Consider the following 26,454-nt stretch of genomic DNA (forward strand, 5'->3'; position numbering starts at 1 on the left):
TGCCCTGGCCTCGTCCACTGCAGCATCTCTCCCCCTCTTCCCCTCTCCTCCTCTTCCTCCTCCTTCTCCTCCTCCTCTTTTCCTTTCCTCCTTTCTCCTCTCCCTCTGTCCTTCTTCCCCCTTGTCCTCCTTCTCCCCTCCGCTCTTCTTTCCCTTCTTTTCTTCTTTTTTTGTGTGTGTTTTATTTTTTTGCAACCCGGAATCAAACCCAGGGCCTTGGGCTTGCCAGGCAGGCACTGCTCCGCTGAGCCACATTCCCGGCCCCTTGTCTTCTTTCCTGGCCTCCCCCAAGGTAGCTGGGCTCCCCGGAAGACTCCTCTGTGGAGATATCTGTTAGAGTGCACCCTGGCTCTTCCCCAGGCTCACATGGCCCCATGCGCGTGCAGCCTCCTGCCGCCTGGGCACCCTGGTGGCTGTGGAGCCTTCCAGCTTCCTGGAAAGGGCTGATGGCTTACACCGCCCTGGTCAGGCAGAGCAAGTCCCCGGCCAGCTGGCTCGGGCATGGGCCCCAGCCAGGTAATTATTGCCTGGTGCAGAGGTCGAAAGCCGCAGTGCGGCTGGTGCACTAATGAAACGCAAATGGGACATCTGTGTGCAGGAGTTCAGCAAAGCATTGCAGCCTCACTTTGCCAAGTGGGGCTTCAGTGTACTGCGCATTGAAGGCGAGTGGCCCTCCAGCATGGGGAGCAGTGAACACACCGGAAACCGCTTCCCTGCTTCCGAGGGCAGGGTGGGGTGCTTCCTTGGTCCCCAGGGAACTGGCACAGGAGGCGCCTCTCCTGCAGCCTGGGCTCTTGCATTCCCCAGGACAGGCGCATGGGGTGTTGGGGTCCCCAGGCCCCCTATCTGGCCTGGCCTGCTCTGAGCACCTTGCCTTCGCTGCCTCCAGCACAATCAGCTCTGGGGGTGAAGCCAGAACAAGGCCATGGGGAGGGCAGAGCCCCCCAGTCCAGGAACTACGGGGGATTGTCAGAGGACTAGACTGGGCGACGTCTAGAAGCCTGCACTCTCTGGGGCTGCTGTGCCGCCACCCTGGTCAGGGTGGCCTCTGTGCTCGCCGCTTTGAAGTGAGGTGTGGCTGAGAGCCCTGTGGTCACTCAGATTCCCTTAGGTGGCAGGTAAATGGAAGCAACTTGGCCTGGCTTATCAGCCAACAGAGCATCTCCCGCAGGAGAGGGGTGTGTTGTGGGTGGAGGGACAGCCTTGGGGACCCAGCAGCCTTGGGGACCTGCAGCAAGCCGCGGTGGCTGTCACCTGGGCCTGATCCTTCTTCAGCTCAACTCCAGCACCCCTTCGCCTGTCTTTGTGTATCCCATGTCAGTTTCCAAATTTCAGCACTGACTCTGGCCCAGTCACCGGAGTCTTTCCTGGGAGGAGAGCATGCCTGGGGCGGTGGGCAGGGGATCTGCTCACCCCACTGCCTTCTGCATGGACGGAGCCCAGGACAGGGAGGGGAGCACCAAGGTCAGGACCAAGCGTCTGTCTGAGTCAAGGTTTCACCAACTCTGCTGCTCTTTTCACAGCTAGTGATGCTTTGTGAGTAAACAAGAAGATCCACACTCAGAGCTTTTGTGTGACAGTTGTGGCAGACACTCTGGCTGCTGGCTCCAAGTCTGTCCCTCCTCCCTCAGCGCTGCAGATTTGGATTTACTCAGGATCCACTCATCCACCTGGCCCAGCCTCCGGAGAAAAGCTTGTCAGAGTGGGACTTCGGTTCCTGTTCCCCTTGGCCTTGCTGCTGGTAGCCCACTCGTGCTCTGAGGTCGGCCTGCCTCAGGGGACAGGGGCCTTCGTGCTGTCTGACTTCCTCACTTGGTATTTCCGTTACTTGCAGCCCAAGGCATCCCGGCTTACCCTGGAGCTGAGGAATGACTTTCTACTTCCACTGGGGACTGAGTCTGTCTGCAGGAAACACGGCACAGGTCACAAACAGGTTCCACCGATGCCGCCAGCTCTGATATGGGAGCTGTAGACTCCATGTTCTGGATGAAAGTGATTTGGGGACGACAGAGCCAGCGCTGAACCTCAGGAGGGCAGTGGAGGACAGCATGAGGCCGTCCTGTGACCCTAGGGCTGGGAGGGACATTGAAGCCGTGCTGCAGCTGGAGAAAGTCTTTATGCAATTACAGTGGGGTCAGTGTGGGCCCAGCAGTGCTGAGTGGGTAAGAGGATAATAATAATAACAACAACAACTGCAGCACGACGCCCGATCTGACTCCATCCCCCAAGCATCTCAAAGAGTAGTTCCTTATTTTTCACACTTGGATGAGAAAAGCAAGGCAAGGAAAAGCAAGTAGGGGGCACCTGAATTGCAATTCGGTTTTGTCCTAGATTTTAATCGTTGTGCTGAACAAAAGTGATGACCTCTCACCCGGAAGGAAACCAACAGGGTCACAGGACAGATCTCTTGCCCAGCCCTGGAGTGGGGGTGGCTGCCGCTGACCCACTGCTGAGCAAATGAGCCCTCCAGGCCCTGGGAGTGGGGGGGCTCTGGTCCAGCACCCAAAGCTGGCAGGGGGCCTGGTATTCAGGCAGGGCGCCTTGCCTGTTTGCTGAGCCAATGAGCAGGCAGTGTGTTTGGGGCTGGAGCCCTTGCAGTGATTTTGTGAGTGTCTTTATGAGGTGTGATCAAAAGTACAGCGAATGCTGGGGCCTGGTGCCATCCGACAGAAAGGCAGCCCCTAAAACACAGTGCGTCCTCGTCTACCTCATTCAGCAGACCTGGCACCGTGCGACTTCTGGCTCTTCCTCAAAGTCAAAACGACCACAGAAGGCAAGCGTTTTGAGTCCACGGAGGACAGCAAGGCAGCCAGGACAGCACAACTTGAACACACAGCAAAGAGGACTTCCAGAACTGCTACAGGAAGTGGTAAGCATGATGGGACAAGTATGCTCAGTCAGCAGGAGTATTTTGAGGGGGATTAATGGCAATGTGCCTTTTACTGTAACAATTCTTAAAAATTAAGAAATGAGGGCCAGGGATTTAGCTCAGTGATTCTGGTGCCTGCCTCTCAAGCGCAAGGTCCTGAGTTCGATCCCCAGTACCAACAAAACAAAACAAAACAAAACAAATTAAGAAATGTTCGCCATATCTTTTGGCCACATGGGGCAGGAGTGGGGTGCTGTCCCAGCAGTCCTGCCATCTGGTGGAGAGACTGTGGGCTGGATGGACACTGGTCCATGGGGTTCTCCGGGCCTCAGAGCCCCCTGGCTCTGGCTGGGCTTGCAGGACCGATGGGGAAGGCTCTGTGGGGCTTGACTTTGTACTGCCAGCAATGAACTTTGCTCAAAAGTGCTCTGTAGGCAGAAAGAGGAGCAGCAAAAAGGCTTTCATGCGCTATTTCAGGATTGCTGGCCCTGAACATTTATCACTTACTGATGCATATAATTTGCCTGATGACTCAGTTTCATATATTTTAGTTTCCAAAGATAAACAGTTTTTGGATATTTCCCACAAATGGGGGTTATATTTAATAATCTCTGGGTAGGAGGGCTGGAAGCAGAGGAGAGGAAGTTGGAGGGGTGCAGAGGACTCCACCTGGGAAGCCGGGCACTGTGGGCTGGGTCCAGGCACACGGTCAGGATTTGGGTGGAAGGGAGCTTCAGCCTGCAAGACCTTGGACACGAGGTGCAGGTGCTGGCCCAGGGTGGGCTGATGTCGGGCGCAGTGAATAGCGCCAACAAGGGCTTCTGGTGCCTGCTTGCCAGATCCGAGTGGGCTGGGCATCGGGGTCTCAGCCAAGGCAGAGGCCTCCCCTGGCACTCACACAGTCCAGACCCAGCCCTGGACGGCCTCACATCAGCCCTGGTCACAAGTAGGCCACGCTGGCCACAAGGACATGTTCCCATGGTCTTCTCCTTGAGGACAGCCAGAACCCTGCATTGGCACCCTAGAAGCTGGACATTCATGTTGGCAGCTCGGGCAGACATGGGCTCTGGCTCTAGGTATGATTCTGGACGGAGCTGTGAGTCTCTGACAGTGATTCTCCACAGTAGCACTGACCTCGCAGGGTTTTGCCGAGGCTGGAATGGTACAGTTCCCGTGAAAGTACCTGGCACTAAGTAATGCCTGATGAACGCTTCTCCCCCAACATATGTTAGGCACTTAAGGTGATTAAAAATATGCTCTACGGCCGGGGATTTAGCTCAGTGGTTTCATCGCCTGCTGCGCAAGCGCAAGAACCCGAGTTCAATCCCCGGTACCAAAAAAAAAATGCTCTACAGCTTTCTAGCCCAAGTGTCTGCCACACTCAGGGAAGCCAGGTGTCACGGCCCAGGAACTCCTGATCAGTTGTGGTTTCCATCAGGACCTCTGTGTGGAGTGACAGAACCCACTCAGACAGCTTGAGCAGATTCTTGCAACTAACTGGACCAGGGTACCTGGCTTCCACCACAAGCAGACCTTGTGGGGCTGGCCTTGGGCTCACCATCTCCAGGAGGATTCTGTCTCCTTGTGGTGCCAAGCCAGCTGCCAGAGGCTTCCGGCTTACATCACTTCTGGCCATTTCTCAGAAATGGCAAAGGGAATGCCTGTTCCTCTTTGCTTTCAGCCCAGATGGAAAGCTTAGAAAGGAATATCATCCAGCCAGTTGTTCTGGCTCAAGTCACATGCTAATCCTTGAACTAACACTCATGGCAAAACAGTTGCCAGATGAAGTGGGGAACGTTATCTCCTCCCTCCCAGGGGACGTGTAGGGAGGGCCTCAGCTCCTCCTTGCTGCCCTTGAGCCTGGCATATGACTTGTTCTGACCAATGGTTGTGGGCTGTTGCCATGTCCCCCATGTCTGGTTTCTGCCTGTTCTGGTCCTCTCTTCCCTCTGCCTCTAGGAGGCGCTGCCTGAAATGTGGGCTGCTCCTTCAGCCCGCACCCAAACATGAAGACATCTGGAACAGAGCCACAGCTAACTTGAAGTTGGCATGACATTCATGCAAGAGGCATGCTTGCTGATGGGAGCCACTGAGGCTCAGGGAGGAAGAAGAAGGGGCCAGAGATAGCAGTGACCTTAGCCATGCGCTTGCTGTGTGCCTGGCAGCTTGGACACAAGTTGCCTTTCATAGGAGGGCAGCTGAGGCTGCAAGGACGAAGCAAAGCGGCTCTTCCATTTGTAGCCACCCAGCTGTTGAGATGTGAGGGGCTGGGACAGTGGGGGTGGGGGTGGGGGAGAGACCCATGGGTGGGGCCAGCACACATTGATGCTCTTCCCTTCCCTTGTAGATCCTGGGCCCAAGAGCACCCCCGTCTGAGCCCACCTTCGGCTGCAGCCTCTTGGGGGCTCTTTCTTCTTGGGTGTCTGTGGGGGGAGGGCGCAAGGGATGCACGACACTGTGGTGGGTGTTGGGGTGGGCTTGGCCACCACCTGAGTTTTCACTGTCTTCAGAGTCCCAGGTGGGGTGGAAGGTAACCCCGAGGTCCGAGTGTCCCTGGAGCAAGCTACGTTCTGTGCCCTGCTGGGGTGGTGTGTGGGTAACTTTCTGGTTCCTTCCTGCTTCCATTCTGAGGGTGTGCAGAATCCAGTCTACTTTCTTGTAGCTAGGAACGGCCAAGGCATGTGGGGGACAGCTCAGGGAGGAGCAGCGCTCTCTGTCAGGCTGCAGACCCCACCTTGTTAGTCCTCTGCCCGAGTTTCCGCCTTGGCTGTAGCTTTAGATGGTCCCTCAGTGTGGTGTCGTCCTGAGAACTTCCTCCTGGAGTCTTGGAGGGTCCCCTCTGACTCCGTTTCTAACAGGCCACTGGGGGTCAGGGCAGGACGGGGTGCTTGTGGGCTTTAGGGTGGTGACAGGGACAGGCAGAGGAGCTAGGGCTGGGCAGTCAGAGGCTTGGCCCTGGGTGATGTCCATGAGACAGGAAGCCAGCACCACTCCGCCAGGCAGGGGCCAGGCAGCAAGGTGGATTCTTGGGAAGGGCATCTTCTGAGTGCCCGGGAGCAGGCTGAGCCCCGAGGTGCAGCTCCGACAGGTGCATGGCTCAGTCACTTCCCGGTGTTGTCAGACCTCACACGCCGTGTCTCCCGCCCTCCCTGCCAGGACTCGTCTCCAGAAGCCTCAGGTTTCCGTAAGCTGCAGGGGACTGAGGCCACAAGGGGGCTGGAGGGAAAGGGCCTGTGAGGCTGGCCCTTTGGACCAGTTCCTGGAGGGAGAGGAGGCTTTGTTACAAACCCTACTGGCCAGAGCAAGTGGGCTGGGGCACAAGGTGTGTACCCCTCAATCCTCCTGCAGACCCTGGGCTTCGGCCCTCTTGCTGGGAGACCCTCCAGGGAATAGGGTACCTGCTCCATCTTCCCCTTCACAGCACTTACTGCTTTGAGCTGTAACTGTCCATCTACACCCCACCCATGGCCTCGAGTGTAGACCCCATACCTCATCCCCACAGTGGCCAGCACATAGCAGGTGCTCAGTAAATGCCTGCCGATGGATGAGTGATTCTGCTGAAGACAAAGGGGTCTTCCCTCTTCACCGGGCCTCTCCCCGTCCCCACAGCCGGTGCATGGGAGCGCACCTTTATCGAGCCAGCCACTTTAAGGCTAATCACATTCATTCAGAATCACATAGTTAAGTAAAATTTACTTTGGGTGGGATTAACTTGGCTCTCTGAGGGCAGCATAAAGCACAGCAATGCTCCATTGCAAAGTCCCGTCCCGCCGTTGTAAAAGAGTTTGTCGTCCTTTTGTGGCGACTGTGCAGCGTTCCCGGAGGCACGCGATGCTTACTTACTGATCCACAGATGACGGATGGTAGATCCCGCTTTGTCTGGAAGGGAAAACTCGAACAGCTTGTCTGCACCTCTCCACTCGGACATTAAATCAACATGGCTCTATTAGTGGCCTTGGGATGCCAGCTGAGCTGTCTCCGAGCCTGTCACCGTGATGTCTTCATCTGTAACCAGAGCAGACGTGAGCTCCTGGCAGCTTCAGGAGGTGACAACAAATCCAATTAGCTCCTCTCCACGGCGCCGCAGGACTTCTGCGAAACGGCCTGCCGGGGAAGGCGGCTGGTACCCCGCGCAGTGGGACACGGCGGGTGCTGTTCTTGGGAAGGAGGGAGGGAGAGAGAGAGAGAGAGAGAGAGGGGAAGGGAGGGGAAACAAAGGACCAGGCGTAATTGTTGGAGTGACTCTGTGCGAGTGGAGAGACCTAGTGCCAGATCGGCCGCACCGGGCCAGCCCTGCTGGTTCTTGGACAGCAACGAGGCTGCCAGGAGCCCAGCTGATGGCCAATCCCTGCTTTGGAACCGTGCTTGACTTTGATGGTGCTTATCTTGGGGGACAATCACATGTCCCATTCCCATCCTCCTCTGCCCCCTTCCTGGCTTCCCTCTTTGTCCCTGAAACAGCACAATGTCAAGACAGCCCCGGTTCACAGCCCCGGAGTCTGAGGGTTCACGGAAGTTTCCGGTTCTCCAGAGGAACACGACATTAACAGTTTCTTGGGTCATTTATTTCCTAGGTACGGCTCCCCTGTAAGCTAGGGGCATTCGCAGCGTTAGCCAGGCCTGGAAGGGCTTGCTCTGAGAATAGCCCGGGAATGGAGGAGGAGGGGAAGCAGGACAGCCCTGCCCGAGACTCTGGGGTGCGGACGTGGGGGTTTGCAGGAGAGGGCCCGAGGCAGGGGAAGGAGGGAGAGGAAGAGGAAGCCAGGCCAGGGCTTCTGTCCCCCACCCCGTGGGAGAGGGGCCTTGGAGGAAGAGGGGCGGGTAGCAGGCCGGGCGTGATGGGGTAGGCGCCTTGTACGCTTTGCACACTGTCCTCTGAGCTTCCAGCCAGTGCTTTGGCGAGACAGGCCAAGGGGCCCAGTGCTGGAAGGCTGTGGGCCAGTAACCGAGATTCCTTCCCTCCTTCCTTTCCTTCCTGCAGTTTTGGGGCCCCCTTCGCCTGTGTCTCCCTGGTTCTTTGTGGAGCACGGAGAAGGGGAGCCGGAACAGGTTAGCAGGCCTGAGGAATGCTGGTGGGTTTCAAGGAGTGGCAGGAGGGATTCTGCAGCCCAGCCGGCGAGCCAGCGAGCCAGCAGGCCGAGTCAGTGGCTCGGCGTTGATGGCCGGCATTGCAGGGCTCCGCTGCCAGCTCGCCGGTGGAGCCGTCGCTTCCTGCCACACGCTGGTACCCTCTACCTGTAGGGGCTGGCAGCAGCAGGCCCTTGGGGTGAGTGATGGGAAGAGGAGAAGGGGCGGCAAGGGGAAGGAGCAGGAAGCGGCTTTCGATCCTTCTTTCGGAAGCAGGTTGCTGCGAATGTACATCAGCCTGGTCCAACTCATCCCAGATTAATTGGGCAGGATATAGAGGCATCTGGCTGCCATGCAGAGCGAGCGAAGATTCAGCGGGCGCTGCATCCCCGGCTGGCTTTTGGAAGTGGCCCCAGTGCTGCCAGGCACAATTATTTTCAGCAATGTCTTTCTGCTGCCGAAACTTAGGACTGCAGACTTTGGCACCCGAGCTAAGCGCCGATTTGTAAGCTCACAAATGGACACCATCCTTGATTCGAGATGCTGTGTGGAGCCCAGTGGAGGCAGCAGGACTGCACCCTTGGCTACATGGTGGCTGGGCATGTTTGGAGGGAGCATTTGTGTGTTGTGTGTGTGTGTGGCGGGGTAGGACGAGGCTGGGGTACCCAAGGGCCAGCTCACAAAGGGTCCTGTAGGTCCACTGCAGAGTATGGATTTGAGTCTGTGACAATGAGGGGATGGCACTCATCCCCACCCCCCATCTCTCCAAAAAGCCTTGTCCGCATGGGCGCGGTGGTGCATGCCTGTAACCCCAGCACTCGGAGGCTGAGGCTGGCGAGTTTCTGCAAGTTCGAGGTCAACCTAGTCTACATAGTAAGACCTTGTCTGGCCCCTGGAGACTGTCAGGTGGGCTCAGGTGGCCTGCAATGCCGTTCACTACTTCTGTGTGTGATCTGTGAATAGATCTGGCGATTCAGTTTTTACTCGCTGCTCTGTGAGGCCTGGCGCCCCTGGGAGCACTGTTTCCCTCATTGATCCCCTGACACCCAGCACAGCGTAGACACATTAGGTATCAGGCTGCCTGCTGGACCCACCGCCATGGATGGGAGAAATATGACCGGACCACGCACCACTGTGCAGGGCAGTGGCTGAGAACAGGTGAGCCTGGATGAAAGAAACTCCACGGGATAAAAATGGAGTGCTCCAGCCAGGCCGGGTGGCACATGCCTACTATCCCAGCACTCTGGGAGGCTGAGGCAGGAGGATCACAAGTTCAAACCGAGCCTACTTAGCAAGACTTTGTCTCTAAAGAAAAATGTCATAAAAGGACTGGGAATGCAGCTCCATGTGAAGGGATTGGGTTCAATCTCAAGGACTGAGAAAAAAGTTCAGTGGTCCAGGTTGGAGAGGGTGAGGCTTGAGCTGCAGGGAGCCAAGGAAGGGCAGGAGGAGATGCAGGTGAGTGGTGCACAGCCAGAGCAGCCGAGCTGCCGGCCTGGGACCCGAAGGGCTGAGCAGCAGGCAGCTGGGTCTGGGCACAGAGCGGTCCCGGGGGCCCTAAGTGTGAGCTTCCTCCCCACGCTCCTTCCATCCTGCTGTGCGTGGGCCCCAGCGCTGCGGCCACGGAGCCCCCGGGGAACACAAGGAGCCATGAAGCTGCAGCAGTGGGACCACAGGGCACAGGAGCGGTGTCTTGGAAAACGGGTTCACCCTGGGCGGAAGCTGTGGCACTCGGGTCCCTGGTGCCCCCCTGGCAGCGTGGCACCAGACACACAGAAGGTACCCAGAAGACACCGCTCGAGTTGGTAAATGGATGACTTAGCCACAGCACCCACGTGGGTAATGGCAGCTGTAAGTGTAAACCACAGCCACTGCCAACTGTATCCGGCAGTGAAGGCAACAGCCAGAACTTCCGGACAAAGGAGATAATTAAAGGAGAAACCAAAATGGGCAATGATTTAGAAAGAGAGCACTGAGAGTCAGTGCTCAGTGTGTGGCCCCCTCAGGCTGCGGGTCCTGCCGGCAGCTTTCTAGGAACCCCCTTGCCAGTTCGCCCCTTTGTTTCCCGCCATCCTGGCTCCCATTTATCAAGGGTCTCCTTTTATTTGAAATGGTTCTGTGTGGGTCGCATCTCAAGTGCATGCACTGGGCCAAGTTGTCCATTTTTCTCTCTCCTCTGTTAGAGACGCAGTAGCGTCTTTGGTCCAGCCCAGCCCCTCCACGCCATTACTCCTTTGTGGCACCAAATCTCATCTGACCACGAGCCCTTCTGTTGCCCTTGACACCATTACATCCTCAGACTGAGAAGGACAGTACCACACGGTATCATTCAGATGTAGAATCTTAAGAAGTTAGTCTTGCCAGACATGGTGCTGCACGCCTGTAATATCAGCTACTCAGGAGGCTGAGGCAGGAGGATTGCAAGTTTGAGCCCAGGCTGGGCAACCTAGTGAGACTCTCTAGTTCAGTGGTAGAGTGCTTGCTTAGCTTGTACGGGATCATAGATTTGAGTCCTAGAAACACACATGTACACACGCACACACACACACAACACGAGTTGGTCTCAGAATAGACAGTAGAAGAGTGGGTATGAGAGGCTGGGGAAAGGTTGGTCAAAGTGTACAAACTTACAATGAGATAGGAGGAACAAGTCCTGGTATTCTATTGTACAGTAAGGTGACTATAGTTGGTAATAATTACTGTATATTTCACAATAGCTAAAGGAGGATTCTGAATGTTTTCACTACAAAGAAATGATAAATGTTTGAGGTGATGGATATGTTCATCACCTTGATTTTATTCTTATACAACATATACATGTATCGAAGCATTGTATTGTACCCCATAGATCTCTCCATCAATTATGTGTCCATTAAAAATAATGTTAAAAACTTCCTCAAAATCACACCACTCTATACATCTAGTTCTCAACTTGTGTTTTCCCAATCGACATAGCCATTGGTTCATCCAAGTTGCCACTAGAGAACCAGCTCGTTTAATAAATTGCTGTATGGTTTTCCAACGCCTCAACTGCCATTTTTCATCTGTATCTTCTCCTGAGGGCGGGCATTTTTGTCTGTGATCCTGTCATGACTGCAGTGCCCTAATGAACATTCTTGTACCTGTCAGCTTGTGTGAGTCTCTCTAGGTCCAGGCGGCACGTTGGAAATGGACCTGCTGATTGCGCAGTGTGTGTGTGTGTGTGTGTGTGTGGCGGGGGGTGGGGGGGGTGGACCCACAACCGGGGCCACAGGTTTCTGTGGCTCTTCTCGTGATGAGGTGCCGTCTACTCTGCCCCCTCATGCACCTTGGCCTGTCTTGGGACTCTGGGACTGACAGAATGGGGCAGATGTAACACTGGGCAGATTGGGCACCTTGGCCTCAGGGGACCGTGTGGCTCCTGACTCGGCCCTGTCGGAAATGGACAGCCTGTAGCAAGGCAAGCGGCGTGGACTTGTGAGCTCTTAAACCTGTCACCAGCTTGGCCCACCCCAGGCCACCAGCGACAGATTCCTCCCTTCCTGGCACTGTCCCAGGCCCTCTTCAGGTTCTCAGGTCCCTTCCAGGAACAACAGCTGTCAGTCCCAGAGCATCTTCCTGGATTCATCAGCAGGGAGAAAGGCGGGAAGAGGGAAGTGGTTTGCACAGTGCATCACCCTCTCTGGGGTGGACACCTTGTGCCTCCTCCTAGGCCTTTCTTTGGGGGGTTCTTTAGTCCTCTGTGCAAACCCACCCTTGATGATCGATGGGGGTCCCTAGGAGGTGAGGACCACACCCAGAGTCCTGGAAGTGCTGGCCACCAGGCCTGGGGTCAGCTGGGTGAGGAATATGTGCACCTTCTGGGGAGGAGTCGGGCACTCCAGAGATGTGCCTGGGAAGCTCAGTCTCTTCCTGTAGCTCCTTAAAGTCCCCTGGCTGCAAGTCAATGTGAATCTGGGTGAGCACCAGCCCAGAAGCCCCAGAGCCTACCAGGCTGTGCCCACTGCCCAACCTGCGAGGGCACAATGGCCTCGGCTCAGGCTCCACCCCACCACACGCGGCCACATCATCTGCAGCGGGCGACTGGGTCACTACGGTGCCAACACTGCAGTCCAAGCAAAATGTTACCCTGGGCATCAGCCCCCAAATGCCTGCCTGGCCTGCGAAGGCAGCACTTGGAGCGCGCTTCTGTTTGGGAGCCAGCAATGGCCGCCATGCTCTTTCTGCGGTTGATTTGAAGCTATTAAAATCAGGGCCCAGCCTCTCTCGTCCACCCATCTTCGAATTCGACTGCGTCGTCTCCAAGCCGTGCTCTCGGGGGATCTGAGTGTGTCTAGGTCTAGGCTTCTGTCTGAACTGAGGGCTGGGCCACCCCAGGGTCTAAGGAGGTGAGAGTCCACTTGCGGTCACCTCCGCCTCCAGCTGCAGGTCCGGGGGAAAGGCATCCAAGGGATAGCACCCCCAGCTGTCACTCTGGGAGGGTGAAGCAGGAGGGTCACAAGTTCTAGCCCTGCTAGGGCAGGATAGTGAGACCTTGACTCAAAATAAACATAAAAAAAAACTGGGCTGGGCGCGCAGCTCAGGGCAAACGCCTGCGTCCATTCAGTATCACAACAAACAAACAACAGATCCCGTCGCAAGGAGGCGGCAGCGACAGCTGTCTTTGGTGGCCCCTGCAAACGTGATCCTCAGGGCCAAGCAGCGCCCTCTGAGCCCCACAGGGTCCCACTGGTCACAGAGATATTTTCCTAGCAGGCATGTGGGAGGGGCAGGGTGCGCTCAGCGGAAGTGGATGTGACCAGGCTTCCTGGTTTAGCTTCCGGCTACACCCTGGGGTTGCCCACGGTGGGGGTGGGGGGGGGGGTGGGGCTGCCCTGGCCTGGGTGGGGGGATTTATCAGCGACAGGTGGATTTCAGTTTCCTGCTCCTCTTCTGGACATACTCCTACTCCCTAGAGAAAAACCTACCCTTCTTGAAAAGTAGCATCCAGAGCACTCGAGTCTCCTGGCAGAATTTCGGATTTTAGAAACTGGGTTTTGTGGGGGGATGGAGCCCCGGGCCTGGCACAGGCTAAGCGGGTACTCGACCCCCAGCCACAGCCCAGCCCAGGAGTTTGTAAGCTGCAACCCTTGGTTCCAAGTTTGGGCCAAGGCCTTGCTCGCTAGTAGTGTTTGCGGCCTTCCCGCGGACCCCGCCCCTCTGTCAGGCGCTTCTTGGCACGGGACTTGGGCTGCGGGAGGGAGGGTGCCCCTGGACGCCAGCCCTCTCCACTGCTGCCCGGCTGGTCCTGCAGGGCAAAGTCGGTCGGCTCAGCCTCGCTCGGCCTCCCGTCACGCGCCCCCACGCAGGTCGCAGGTGCACGTCGCTCCCGCCCCTGTGGAGCCAGCACACGGCCACCCAGAGCTCCTCCCCGCTTCTGCAGGCCTCTGCCCCGTAGCCTGTCATCCGGGCCCTCAGTAGCGTCCCCACCCCAGGCCACCCAGGGGCCACCCCTGTCACCTCTTGCCCTGTGGCCGTCGCAGGCCCGAATGGCTTCCAAGGCTCCTGCCCCTTGCACCTAATCTAAGGTTTGCATTGTTTGCTGGCTTCGCGTTCCTCCCTCCCTCTCTTCCCTCCGATCCTTCTTTCCTTCCTTCCAGTATTGGGAATCGAACACAGGACCTATCTATGGATCATTTATTTATTGAGGCACGGTCTCGCTAAATAGCTAAATCACCCAGGCTGACCTTGCACTTGCGAGCCTCCTGCCTCAGCCACTCATAGTGCTGGGATTACAGGTGTGCGCCCCCACAGCGGGCTGGGTTTAAATGTTCTGTCTGCACCGCAGTGCCCGTGCTGACTCTCAGCACTCACGTGATCCCGAGGCCTCCCGCCCGCGTTTCTCCCACCTTCCTTCGAAGCCCGCGCGCCCCCGCAGTTAGGCTGCGCCTGGCGTCACTGGGGAGACCCGGACAGGGTCCTCTCCTTGCTGGGCGCCTCCGCTGCCTCGCTTCGCAACGCCTGGCGGCTGGGAAGGGGTGCGGGGCGCGGCCCGCGTTGCTTCCCCTGCGTCCCCTGCGTTGCCATCCACTCTCGGGCTGCGACTGGCGGGGGCGGAGTCGGCACGTGGTGCCAGGCTGGAGTAGGTGGATGTGCGGGGTGGGTATCCCCAGCCGGGTTCCTGCGAGGCCTGGGTCTCAGTTTCTCGCGGAGGAACCGTGGACGGGCCCCTGTCTGGGCCTAGGAGTATGGGGCCCCCCTCAGCTGTCCCAGGGCCTTGAACGCTGGCCCGTGCTGCCCCTGTGCGCACGTGCGCTCGGAACCCACTGCACGTGTGGCGCACCCACGCCCCCCCCCGCCCCATTGCATTTTGCGGAAGTAGCAACAATTAGTCACTCCGCTGAGTGATTCAAAGGGGTCTGCACGCTGGAATTGCCCCTCTCCTGCCGGGAAGTGGGGACGGGGAACGCCCGGCTGCGCCCCAGGTCGGGCCGCTGGAACCCCACTCCAAAGGAGTTGGAACAGCAATCGACAAATGGGGGAACAGATCAAACAGGACGCCTCAAGGGGGAGCTGAGCCACGAGGACGGGCCAGAGGGTCCGGGGCCCCAAGGCTGGAACAAAGGCCGCCCTCAAGCGCCCAGGGCGCGGCGCCATCCAGTCCTGTCCGGCGCGGTCCCCAGGGACGCCGCCGTGACCAGGAGCTGCCTCTCCGTGCCGAGCAAGCGGAGGGGCTAATTAGTGCTTTTAATATGCAAATCAGGGCCCGGGCAGATTCATCCGGGGCACAAAACCAGCCGGTGAATATGTTATTTTAATTATTACTCCCAAGGAGATAGGGTCTGGCTTAAGAGGGTGGGCAGGCCAGCGGGGTGACGCTGTGTAGAAGGACCCTGGTGAAGGCGACACACCCAGCTGGGAAGGGCCTGCTTCGCGGGTGTGGACGGAGGGAGCATGCAGGGGCCGCCTGTGGGCCGACAGCTGCTCCCTCAGGCCTCTGCCACAGTGACACGCGCAGGAGCCCGGTGAACACAGTCGCCGTTCATTCGTTCGTGCAGTGGACATTTCCTGGTGGTCCAGCATGTGCCAAGCCCTGCACCAGGTATTAGAGATATTATGGAGACCAACAGCAGCCGGGACTTTATCTTGCATTCTATTTATTTTTATTTATTGTTTTTAAAATTGGGGATTGAACCTAGGGCCGTCCTGCTGCGCTACATTCCTAGCCACTTTTTTAAATTTTAAGACAGGAGCCAAGTCACTAAATTGTCCAGGCTGGGCTTGAATTTGTGATCCTCCTGCCTCAGCCTCCCAGAGTGCTGGGATTATAGGCGTGCACCACCACGAGTGGCTTGCAGCTTGCCTTTTAAGGAGGGAAGGTGTGGTGCCCAGTAACCCAAATACAGGTGGAGGAGTTGCCAGGTGGAGGAGTTGCCGAGAAGGGAGGGCCCAGAGGCAGAGTGCCGTAGGGACTGAGGCTTGGCTGGGCAGGGTGGCCAGAGAAGGTGGAAGTGCAGTTAGGCTGAGAGCTAGAGGGAGAAGTGGAACCAGGGTGTGACGAGGACAATCCCAGGGCATGGATCCAGTGCATTATGGGAAGTGGGGGAGCAGGGGACACGACACACTCAAAGCAAATGGATAATAACTCAGGTGAGCCGATCCTGACTCAGTTTCTCTTTTGCAACTAGAGCGAGGAAGGACACGTTCATTTGGGAAGTCCATTTTCCCCACGATCCGATCCTCTGTGTCACATTGGCTGCTGGGACTCCAGACCCCGATTCAGTAAGCAAATAAGAACTTACCAGGGGGCCGGCGAGACCCCCACAGGAGCGTGTGTGTGTGTGTGTGTGTGTGTGTGTGTGTGTGTGTGTGTGTGTGTGTGTGTGTGTGTGTGTGTGTGTGTGTGTGTGTGTGTGTGTGTGTGTGTGTGTGTGTGTTCTCCCGCATGTGCCTGCAGCTGGCGCCCTGGGCTGGAAAACTCACGGCCAGCTTTCGCCTCCTTGGAAAACCCTAGCAGACTTCCTAATCAGTCCTTGTCCTCCTGCTGGGGACTGGAGTCGAGAGCTCCCCAGTCCCCCCCCACCCCCCCCCAATTGTGCTACACGGGGCCTGGGCCACGGGACACGCCTGCGGCTCCCTGCTCCCATCCTTGGCCCGGTGCCTGCCTGTTGCAGTGCTTTTACTTTATGGGAAACGACAAAACAAAACTCTGAGATCAAGGTGTTCCTCCAGTCACACGCGGAGGGACCTCAGTTCCACTTCCTTGGGTCCGGGAGCAGAATAATAGAGAAACAAATGAAAAATTCATTCTTCTCCATCATCTTTGCCCAGAGGTGGCTGGGAGAGAATTCCTTGCACGGGATGCAGAGTAAAGGAGGGAAAGTCCAACGAGTCACATTCTTAGAGGAGAAAGAAAGAAGAGGAAAGAAACAGAAGCGGAAGGAAGACAGAGGAGGGACAGAGAGGTGGTGTTGCGATGGGAGACAGGAAGAGACTGGAGACAGGAGGACAGGGGTTGGGGGAGGATGGGAGGGTGCAGGAGGTGACCCTGGCCCTGGTCCCCGCCAGCGAGCACCCTGTAGACAGGCCTCTGCAGGCCCCGCGGGCAGCCATGGATGAAGTGACACTCCTTTCCAAGCAAACAAGTTTGCAGCTCATGTGTGCCCCCAGCTCCCCACTCTGCTGGCCAGGCTGGCAGGGGGAAGTGGGAAAGGGTCGGGGACAGGTGGCCCAGGGCCTCAGGGCAGTGTCACAAGTGAGCTCTTTGTGCTACCCCAGGGCACAGGTGGATCCCTGCCACGGTCAGAGCCTCCCTCAGAAGGATAAAGGGAGCCGAGGCTTGGGGAAGTGGCATTGCCTGACCAGGGCCACAGGGTGAGCAGTGACAGCTGGAGGGCCTGTGCAGGGGCCATCGGTCTACACCAGGGACAAGTGCTCCTCGGCACCCCCTGAGCCCCACACTGTGTGGGAGCCAGGGTTGCAACCCCCAGTTAGACAAAGAAGCAGCCCAGAGCCAAAAGGGCAGGGCCAGGTTGGTGCAGGGGACCAGTGCAAGTGCAGAGGATGCAGTAACGGGTTCAGGGAGCAGCAGTTGTTGGTCATGGCCGGGGTCTATGCAGAGGGCCCTGCTGTCATCTAGCCAGTCCTGGTGATGGTGCCGTTCAGCCCAAGGTCTGACCTGGGTGTGCTCCCAAGGGTTTCGGGGGAGGCTTTCTGGAGGAGACTGACCAAGCTGGGCTCTGGAAGAGCTGGGCTATGCTTGGTAAGGGAAGTTGCAAAGGGCCCAGCAAGCAGAGGATCAGCACAAGCAAAGGTCTTCGGGTCCAGCCATGCAAAGGTCATGGCAAACTGAAAACAGCAGAATGGGATTATGAGTCTGGGAGTTGAGGATGATGGCGTGGGCAGGAGGCAGGCCCCAGGGCTGAGGGAGGTGCTGAAGAGTTGGGGAAGGGGTCACAGTGATTTCTAGAAGTCTGGGAAGCCCCCTGTGATTGACTAGTTGGGAGCTGTAGCTACGGTCTGGGTCAGGAACAAGGTCCACCCAGCCAGGCAGAGCAGAGAGGTAGTCAGGAGTGACCTGGGCAGAGACTCAGTGGAATTTGCTCAGAGTGTGGGAGGAGGCAGGACTTCCAGTGACCCTGGGTCTTGGGGCTGGAGGAGCTGCCCACCTGCAGAGTCAGGTGTACCGTGTTCAGGATGTGGTGGTTGGAGGAGCCCTGAGGCAGCTGGGGAGATGTGATGCTCAGGGTCATGTCTGGGCAGCGGGACGGGCCTCCTGGAGAGGGCCTCAGAAGAGGCCAGGAGCTGTGGCATTCAGGTGTCTGAGCTACGGGCAGAGGAAGTGAGTCTGCAAAGAAAGTAGTGCCACCACCCAGGGGACCTGGAGGGATGGCGCTTTGCAGGCAAGGACCAGGGCTGAGGGGCAGCCACAGTGCCACGTGCCACAGAGTGGCCTGAGTGCAGGACTGAAGTGTCCCTGGGGTTTTGCCACAGGGTGGCCGGGGACAGACTCGAATTTGGTGGAGGGGGACAGAAGCCACCTGTAGTGATGGAGAAGGATGAGTGTCGTTACCAGTGATCAAAAATGCGGAGAAGGCTGTGCCCAGCGCCATCCAGGGAAAAGGCAGGCTGGTAAAGACACGACGGCGTCCTATCCCCCAGCTCTGGCCCTGGCACTTCTGGCTCTTTCCCAAAGTCAGAATGACCAGGAAAAGTAAAGGTTTTCTCTGCATCCATTCAGGACTTCAAGGCAGCCAGGACACGAAAAGACCCTCATGAAGGAGCACTCCCAGAACTGCTTCAGAAAGTGGCAAGAACAATGGGATAATCGAGGAGGAGTATTCTGAAGGAGATTAATGGCAGCATGTCTTTTACTATAGTAACATTTTAAACATTTAAATGCCATATTTTCTGATCATACTGCACAGTTTGAGAAGTCACATACCATGACTTCCGCCACTTTCTGTTAGAAGCAGGTTGCTAAGTATGGCCCACACTTCTTTTTTTTTTTTGAGAGAGGGTCTTTCTTGTAGTTCAAGTGAGCCTTGAACTCACTATGTAGCCCAGGCTGGCCTCGAACTTGTGGCAATTTTCCTGCCTCAGCCTCCCGAGTGCTGGGATTATAGGCAGGCGCCACCATGCGTGGCCCCAGGTGAGAACATTAAACTCCAAAGAATCCAGTGTATGGTGTTAATAGCCGATACTGGCTTCATGCTGATCTGATGGGTGGCTGAAGGAGACGTGAACTGAGTTGAGAGGTGTCCTTTTCTTGGGGGGACTACTTTGAATTGCTTGGAGAACAGGCTTGCTGCATGGATGGGGTGGCAATCAGTAGACTCCCGCTCAGAAACAGTGCTGCTTGGCCCTCTTGGAATCCGGATGCCTACTACAGAGCTACGGAGGCGTGTGGGGCAGGGTTGTCCTCAGCGCCTGGGGCAGGTGTGCAGGTGACAGGCATAGACCTGCTGGGTGCAGACCCACAGCCCTTACAGTCTGGGAAGCAGGCAGGAGGTGGAGAGACGCTGCGTCTCTGTAGGGTACATGCCTGAGCTGCTTGGCATTCATTCCCATGCTCACCCACAGCCTCCACTGAGCACCTGGTGGCTGCAATGAAGGACACGGAGACGGGGAGGGACCTGCAGCAGTCACGCTGACTGGCCTCCTGAAGTCAGGTTGACAGGGCCACCAGCGGCTGGCCATGTTCCAGTCAGCTCAGACTTCACTTCCATTTAGGGTTTCTGTGCTGGGCACAAATCCGTCTGTCCTCAAACCACTGTCAGTGGAACCTTCGAGTCAGCTTCCTGCTGGGGAATTTGAATGTCATGTATAGATCCAGTCAGTTCTTTCTTTCAAGGACCAAGGCTTTTCTGATCCCCCAGCTTAACATTTCTCATCACCCTGGTGGAAAATTGGATAGTCCCAGGATAGGATTCTCACTGCCTCTCAAAGAAGCCCATCATACCACCACAGTCCCTTCTTTTGTGGACAGAAAATGGTCTTCCTGCGAGTCCAAATATTGGCTGTCCTTCTGCCGCTGGAAGCCCAGCAGGTTCCTCCTGTTGCATCAGGACTGGAACAGCTTGTGAGAAAGCTGTGGATGCAGATAGCCTGGGTGCCTCCTGCCCTCCTGCTGACCAGGGATGTGAACTTGAGGAAGTACCTGGAGCTTCTGAGCTCTAGCTTCTTCACCGAAAGGGAAATAATGCAGTGCTGACCTCAGAGTGATGTTGAGTGAATCACGTGGGCGAATGCTTGAGGAATGCTGGTGTAAAGGATGCACTAAAAAAAATATGGCCATCCTATTGTTATTGTCATTTTCCAAAGCAATGGGCCCTACAACGTTAAGGCAGGGGAATGAGTTGATAAGCAAGTGGAGGTTAATAAATCTTAGAACTTTGGGCAAAAGCATGCATTCTGAATTACAAGGGAGGATTCCATTATTATATGGAATTATGAAACAAGGTTGGGCTTATGAACAATGATTGTTCTTGAATATATTAATATACAGAGAAAACCTATGGGGGAGGCAAGAGAAGGAAGAGGACGGGACACAGGGAGAACCTGAGCTGCAGCTCAGGGGCCTCGGACAGCTTTGGTGGACCCCATGGTGATCTCAGGACCCCGAAGGCCCTTCCTCGTTGTCCCAAGTTGGGCTGATGTGGTCAGCCCTTTGTGTTCCCAATGGATCAGTTTGTGTGTGGGCTGCACTGGAAGGGAGGTGACCTTGGCTGGAGGATTCATGAGGCTGAGGTAATCCCTGCAGGAGCCAAGAGCTGAAGTTTGTCCGCCAGTGGCACTCCAGCAGGGGAACACAAGCCCCGGTGAAGAGGGCCCGGGTGGGCTGTCGCAGGGCCCTGCACAGTCCACCCCTTGTGCCACTGGGATGCACTTCTTCAGGTTTGTCCTGGGTGTCCCTCCTTTAGGGTCCAGGTGGACCTCTGCTCCTGAGAAGAGGAAGGTTGTGGGGCCACTGGGGCTGGAACTGCAGCCAGTCCCAGGCTCACTAGTGGCTAGTTGCTGTCTCATCTCCCTTCTGCACTAGTCCCTTTGGGTCCCCTCTCTCCGCTGGCACTGTTCTGCTCTAGCAGACTGCATGAGGGTCTCTGACTCCTAGACACCATGTTCCTCCTGGAACCAGGTCCCTGCACTTTATCATTTACCTCCACAGTTGGGTAGTGGAATATTGAGAGTTGGCCTGTGGTCTGCCTGGGTGCCAAACGTGGTCTTCCTCGCCCTCACTGCGTGGCACCTGGGCTGCTTTCCTTGTTGATGAATCCGGGGCAACCTGCTGTGTCAGGATGGTGACTCGTGTGTGGGGCCTGGGATCCTGAAGCATCTGGCAGCACTTGAAGGGTGTAAACAAGTGGGCTTCTTGGCAGTCTCTGCGTGGAGTTGTTCTTCACGAGAACAGCACCTCTACATCTATAGGGGTCAAGATTGTGGGGACAGGAAGTACAAATGAGTGCCCCAGATGAGTCACTGCAGGCTGTGGTGGGCAGGAATTCTTAGTCTGTTGAAGCTACCGTAACACAGTACCACAGATTGGGTGGTCTAAACTATAGACGTTTATTTCTTCACAGCCCGAGATCAAGATGCTCTGTGAAGCCTCTCTCCTTGGCTTGCAGATGTCTGTATTCCTCTGTGGGTGTCTACATCCTACTCTTCTCAGAAGGATGCCGGTCATATTGCATTAGGGCCCAACAACATGACCTCATTTTTTACCTTAGTCACCCTTTTAAAGGTTCTGCTTCCAATTACCATCTTATTCTGTGGTAGTAGAAGTTAGGGTTTCAACATATGCATTGGGGGAAGGAAGCACAGTTGAGCCTGCAATATGCTTCTGTGTCTCCCTCCCATAGTCCTGAATTGCATCCTTCTGATCTATGCATTCTCCCTATTAGGGCACAGTGCTACATAAAGGACTAGGATTTAAGTGGCATATTGTACCCTGGAGGAGGATACCCCATCTTTGCAAAGCATTACTTTAACCTGGGATACGGTTGTGGCTGTACAGCAGTCTAGATACTGAGTAGTGTAGAAATGGCCGCTGGATTGAATGCTCATGGCCACTCCTGCACCTCTGCTGCCACAAAGGGCATTTCTATCTGAGGAAGAGGACATGGAATCTTGTGCCTAGGATCAAATGCCCCATCTCCCCTTGGACAATGGTGATGGCTGACATCCTGTGGGCAAGAAATGAAAAACCATACCCGGCACATAAGTCTGGTGTTTGGGGATAGAAGGGACCCAATGTAGTCCACTTGCCACCGAGTCCCACATGGTGCCATACTGGGACTCGGTGTTAGGCTCTGTTCCATTAGATTGCTCACTTGGGGGTGGCAGTAGCCCTTCAGCCTGGGAAAGGGGGAGCACAGGCTGTTGGAGCCCTGTGCAGTCTGCACAGCCACTTGGCTCCTGTGGCCTTCGTGGTAGTGCTGGGGTGGCTGGTGACAGAGTCTGGCTGAGTCACCTGTCATCATTTTAGCCATCATTCCCAGAGCCGTCTTGCTGGTTTGCACTGTTCTTGCATCCTTGCCAGGAGGTCGAACCCTGTGTGTGAGAGAGCAAATCCAATTGGTCGAATCTCCCTTTTCCAGCCCTGGCCCCTTGACCAAGCACCCTCAGATGCCAGTGTTCTGGCAGGCTCCTGGTGGCACTTTTCAGGTGGGCACTGAAACACCTTTGGTGTCGATGTTCCCCTGTGGGTCATGCTGGAGCTTAACCCTGGTCATGGGCCTGTTGGGAGCAATGCTACATAATTTTAGGGTAAAATCATTTGGTTAGCCTAGTTCTCCTGCCTACAGCCCAGCTATGGAATTGCAAAACATAATTGCATTTTGACCTCTGGTCACAACTGAGACCTCAATGATCCGGTGATGATGCTGTGATTCTCTGGGACAAGATTACACCAGCTGAAGACATCCTGGGAGCAACAAACATCTACTCAGTTCCTCATTGTTCTTGGACTGTTACCATCTTGTTTACCCGGATGTACTGAACTCTCTGCAGGTCATTTGTTACATTTGTTTCTCCCGATGTACTGAGTACTGAATAAAAGGTGCGGTAAACTGGGGGCTTTCGTCTTTGCTGCCCAGAGCAGCACTGATTGGACCCGAAGCTCAGCTTCTTCTCAGTCTCATTTGTCTACCTTTCCTGTCATTCGCCGTGTGCTGCCGTGGCTCGCAGGAGACCAGGACTCACTGCAGAGGTTCTGGTAACGTCCCCTTCCCCTGTTCCCTATATGGGCCTAGCAGTCCAGGGGGATGGGCGCAGACGCCAAGGAGACCGAGAGCTGTCTTGTAAGGGGCTGCGTGTGTCTCCAAGCAGGGGGTCAGGGAGGTTGCTCTTCATGAGTAGGAGAGCCTGACTGTTCCAGATTTTGTGAGGTATCCACATAAATACTCTCGTCATCTCATGGGCTCTTTCCCCAGAGGGCTCTGGCCGAGGCATGGCAGGCCTGCCTTGATCGGAAGTTGGACCTGCCTGGGAGCTTGGGTGCTCTGGCTGGGGATCAGGAGCCCAGGAATCACATGCTCCCAACTAGGTTCTAACAGGACTGCTCCAGCCGCCTGGTGAGAGTTGGCCAGAGGCTGAAGCTGGGCTGCTGTGAGAGCCAAATGGGTGGCTGGGCCCTGGGCCAGGGTGCAGCAAGGTTGTTGGGTGCTCACGTACCAGGCTGCTTCCTGTGCATTTCCCTGCCTCCTTCGCCTCATTAGCTGTCTACCCTCAGGGGCCACCCGGTGGTCCCCCCTTAGGGATGTTACTCCCAGGCGCTGCTCAGCCAGGTGTCTGACCACCTGTCCACCCCGCCCCTGTGGCCCTGCCCTGCTGTCCCCCTTGGTCCTGGCCAAGTACCAGCACTGACTGGCTGCCTGGGGCTGGTGGTGCCTTCTCTGGTCCTGGTATCAGAAAACCACTCTCCAATAGATGGAGAAGCAGGAAGCCACTTCTGTCCCTCAGGGGCCACTGGCTGAAACTCTTTAACCTGGATATAGTTAAGACAGCAACCCTTTTGTGAACCCCATGGGCCTCAACAAGAGGAGGAAGGAACCTCCAATCTGAGCTCCAGAATGGGGGTTTGAAGGAGGAGGGATGCGGTTTCCAACCTCTGGGTCCCGCTCCGGTCTCCAGGAGAAAGCGCTATCTGGGACTGGACTTGCTGCATAGTTGTCTGGTAAGGAAAATGCTCTTGGGAAGGGTGGGGACGTCGGGACAGTGAGGGCTCCGGAAGAAACAGCGTTGGGGATCAGTGGCAGTCAGTGTACTCGGCAGCTGTGGTGAAGAAACTCTTGTGAGTTTTAAGGAAGAGCCCAACCCCTAAATCTTAATCTCCTGCCCTTCAGCCTTGGGAGTCTCCCTGAGACTACCTGACCCTAACCTGTCATAAAAAGGCCCGCATTGGGCTGCATGGCCTGGTGAGTTGCTCTTATGGAAGCTGGAGGAAGGGGATGGGATGGGAGTGGGTCCTGCTCCTTTCAAACCCCATCTGGGGTGCTGGCTTCTCTCTCCGATTGCTTTCCTTTTATCTTCTTCGTCAGGGTCTTGTTATGTTGCCCAGGCCGGTCTTGAACTCATGGGCTTAAGTGATCCTTCTGCCTCAGCTTCTCAAGTAGCTGGGACAACAAGCATGTACCACCATGCCTGGCTGTGGACTTTTCTTCTAACAGTTTAATAGAGGTATATTTTAAATACCATGAAACTGTGTTAATTTTAAGCCTGTAACTCAAGGATTTTTCTAAATTTATAGACGTGCACAGAACCACGGTGTAACTTTAGGACTTTTCTGTTGGCCTAATCAGTCCCTCCGTGCCCATTTGCTCCCACTCCCAGCCCATGATACACACCGATCTCCTTTCTGTTTCTATAAACTTGCCTGTCTGGACCTAGCACATAGGCAGAATCATTCAGTGTCTAGTCTTTTGGGGCCAGTTTCTTTCACTTATTGTGATGCTTTTGAGGTTCATCTGTGTTGTAGCACTTTTGAGCAGTTAGTTCATGCCTTGTTTTTTTTTTGGCTACTGGGGATCAAACTTGGGTCCTTGCGCTTGCAGAGCAGGCAGCAAAACCACTGAGCTAAATCCCCGGCCCCAGTTCATGTCTTTTTATTACTACATACAATTCCACTGTGAGTCTACACCACATTGTTTATTCATCCACTGACTAATGGACATCTGGGTGGTTTCAAGTTTTTGGGTCCTGTGAGTAATACTGCTGTGGACATACAAATCTTTGTGTAGACACATGTTTTCATTTCCCTTCAACAGATACCTGGACAGGACTTGCTGGGTTGTAAGATGTCTTAGTCTACTTTGCTAGTGTAAGAGGATATTGCAGGATGGGGTAACTTGTCAGGGACATAAATTTGTTTATCATAGTCCTGCAGGCTGGAAATCCAAGGTCCAGTACTTAGGTCTTGTGGGGACTTCTTGTGGGGTGTTCACATGGTGGAAGGCAGAAGGGCAAGCAAGGTCACACGCTGGCTGAAAAGCTTCAGTCCCACCATGGAAGTTTGATGGCCCAATCACTTCCTGAAAGTCTCACCTCCTACTGTTCGTTAGGAATTAAGTTTTGGAGGTGGCAAAACATTCAAACCATAGAATTTGGCAAGTTTATGTTTACTTTTTAAAAGCTGCCAAGACCTGAAGATTTAGCTCAGTGGTTCCACTGCCTGCCTTCCAAGTGCAAGGTCCTGAGTTTGATTCCTGATACAAAAAAAAAAGCCCAACAAAAACCCCCTGCCACGTGATTTTTCAAAATGGCAGTGCTTCTTTATGTTCTCACCAACAATGGGTGAAGCTTCCTGCTTCACTGCCATGCTTGCTACTGTCCTTTGGATGATAGCCATTTTAGTTGGTGTACAGTGGTATCTCATTGTGGTTTTGATTTGGATTTCCCTAACAGTTAATAGTGTCAAGCATTTTTCATGTGTTCATTAGTCATTTCTATATCTTTTGTGAAATGTTGGGTCAATTTTGTCAGTTTTAGAATTGGGCATTTCATTTTCCAATGATTGAATTGTGAGTGTTCTTTATATATTCTTGATACAAATCCTTTATCAGGTATATGATTTGCAAGTATTTTCTATCAGCTTGAAGTTTTCTCTTTTCTTTTTCTTAATGGTGTCTTTTGAGGTACAAATGTTTTTAATTTTGATGAAACTCAATTTACCATTGAAAAAAAATGGATTGTGCTTTTGGTACTAAGAACACTGAGTAACCCAAGGTTCAAATTTTTTTTCTAATTTTTCTTCTAGGAGTGTTATAATTTTAGCTCACATATTTTTGTCTATGATCTATTTTGAATTAATTTTTGTTTATGGTATGAGGTAATGATCTAAATTAACCCTTTTGGTTTTTTTTTTTTTGGTACCGGGGATCGAACTCAGGTCTTTTCGCTTGTGAGGCAGGTGACAGAACCACTGAGCTAAATCCTCGGCCCTAAATTAACCCTTTTGCATATCGACATCAATTATCCTGGCATCATTTGTTGAAAAGACTATTCTTTTCCCATTGAATTATTTTAGCACCTTTTTTTTTTGGTACCGGGGATCGAACTCAGGTCTTTTCGCTTGTGAGGCAGGCGACAGAACCACTGAGCTAAATCCCCGGCCGCTTTAGCACCTTTGTAAAAATAAAATCAGCTCATTATAAATGTAATGATGTAGTAATCTGGACTTGGTTCTGTTGATCCTATATTTATGCCATTATCACATTATCTTGACTGTAGTACTTTATCGTAATTTTTGAAGTTGAGTAGTGTGAGTTCTTCAAATTAATTCTTTTTAAACATTGTTTCGACAATTCTGGGTCCATTACATTTCGATATGGTTTTTAGGACTGCTAATCAGTTTATATATTTTTAAAAAGCTTACTGAGATTTGATAGAGATTATGTTGCATGTATAAGATCAGTTTGGGAGAACTGTCATCTTACCAATATTGAGTGTACAATCCATGGGCATGAACTGCCCCTCCATTTATTTGAAATTTACTTAAATTATCTCAAGAATGTTTTGTAGTTTCAGTGTACACACTTTTCATATCTTTTGTTAAATTTCTTTTA

The 26,454-nt window shown here is 54.5% G+C and overlaps 1 protein-coding gene and 1 long non-coding RNA gene across 11 annotated transcripts in view; both read left to right on the forward strand.

Moving 5' to 3' along the window:
• The window catches only part of Papola (poly(A) polymerase alpha), a 102,262-nt gene extending 94,479 nt beyond the window's left edge, over nt 1-7,783 (forward strand). For 9 of the 10 annotated variants that reach the window (XR_015445129.1, XR_015445131.1, XR_015445133.1 and 6 more), the window contains one exon: nt 1,524-7,783. The gene's annotated coding sequence lies outside the window, so the exon portion shown is untranslated. The remainder of the gene's footprint in view (nt 1-1,523) is intronic. The other variant, XR_015445130.1, reaches the window with a different exon arrangement.
• A 6,227-nt stretch (nt 7,784-14,010) lies between these two features.
• On the forward strand, nt 14,011-22,515 carry LOC110345801 (uncharacterized). The gene is made up of 3 exons (XR_002389406.2): nt 14,011-14,996; nt 15,583-15,676; nt 18,135-22,515. It is a non-coding gene; the product is annotated as an uncharacterized LOC110345801 (long non-coding RNA).
• Nucleotides 22,516-26,454: the final 3,939 nt, after the last annotated feature.

Source organism: Heterocephalus glaber, unplaced genomic scaffold, assembly GCF_053883595.1.
Source record: "Heterocephalus glaber isolate CG9 unplaced genomic scaffold, H.glaber_assembly_v1.0 deba00001608, whole genome shotgun sequence".
Lineage (NCBI taxonomy): Eukaryota > Metazoa > Chordata > Mammalia > Rodentia > Bathyergidae > Heterocephalus > Heterocephalus glaber.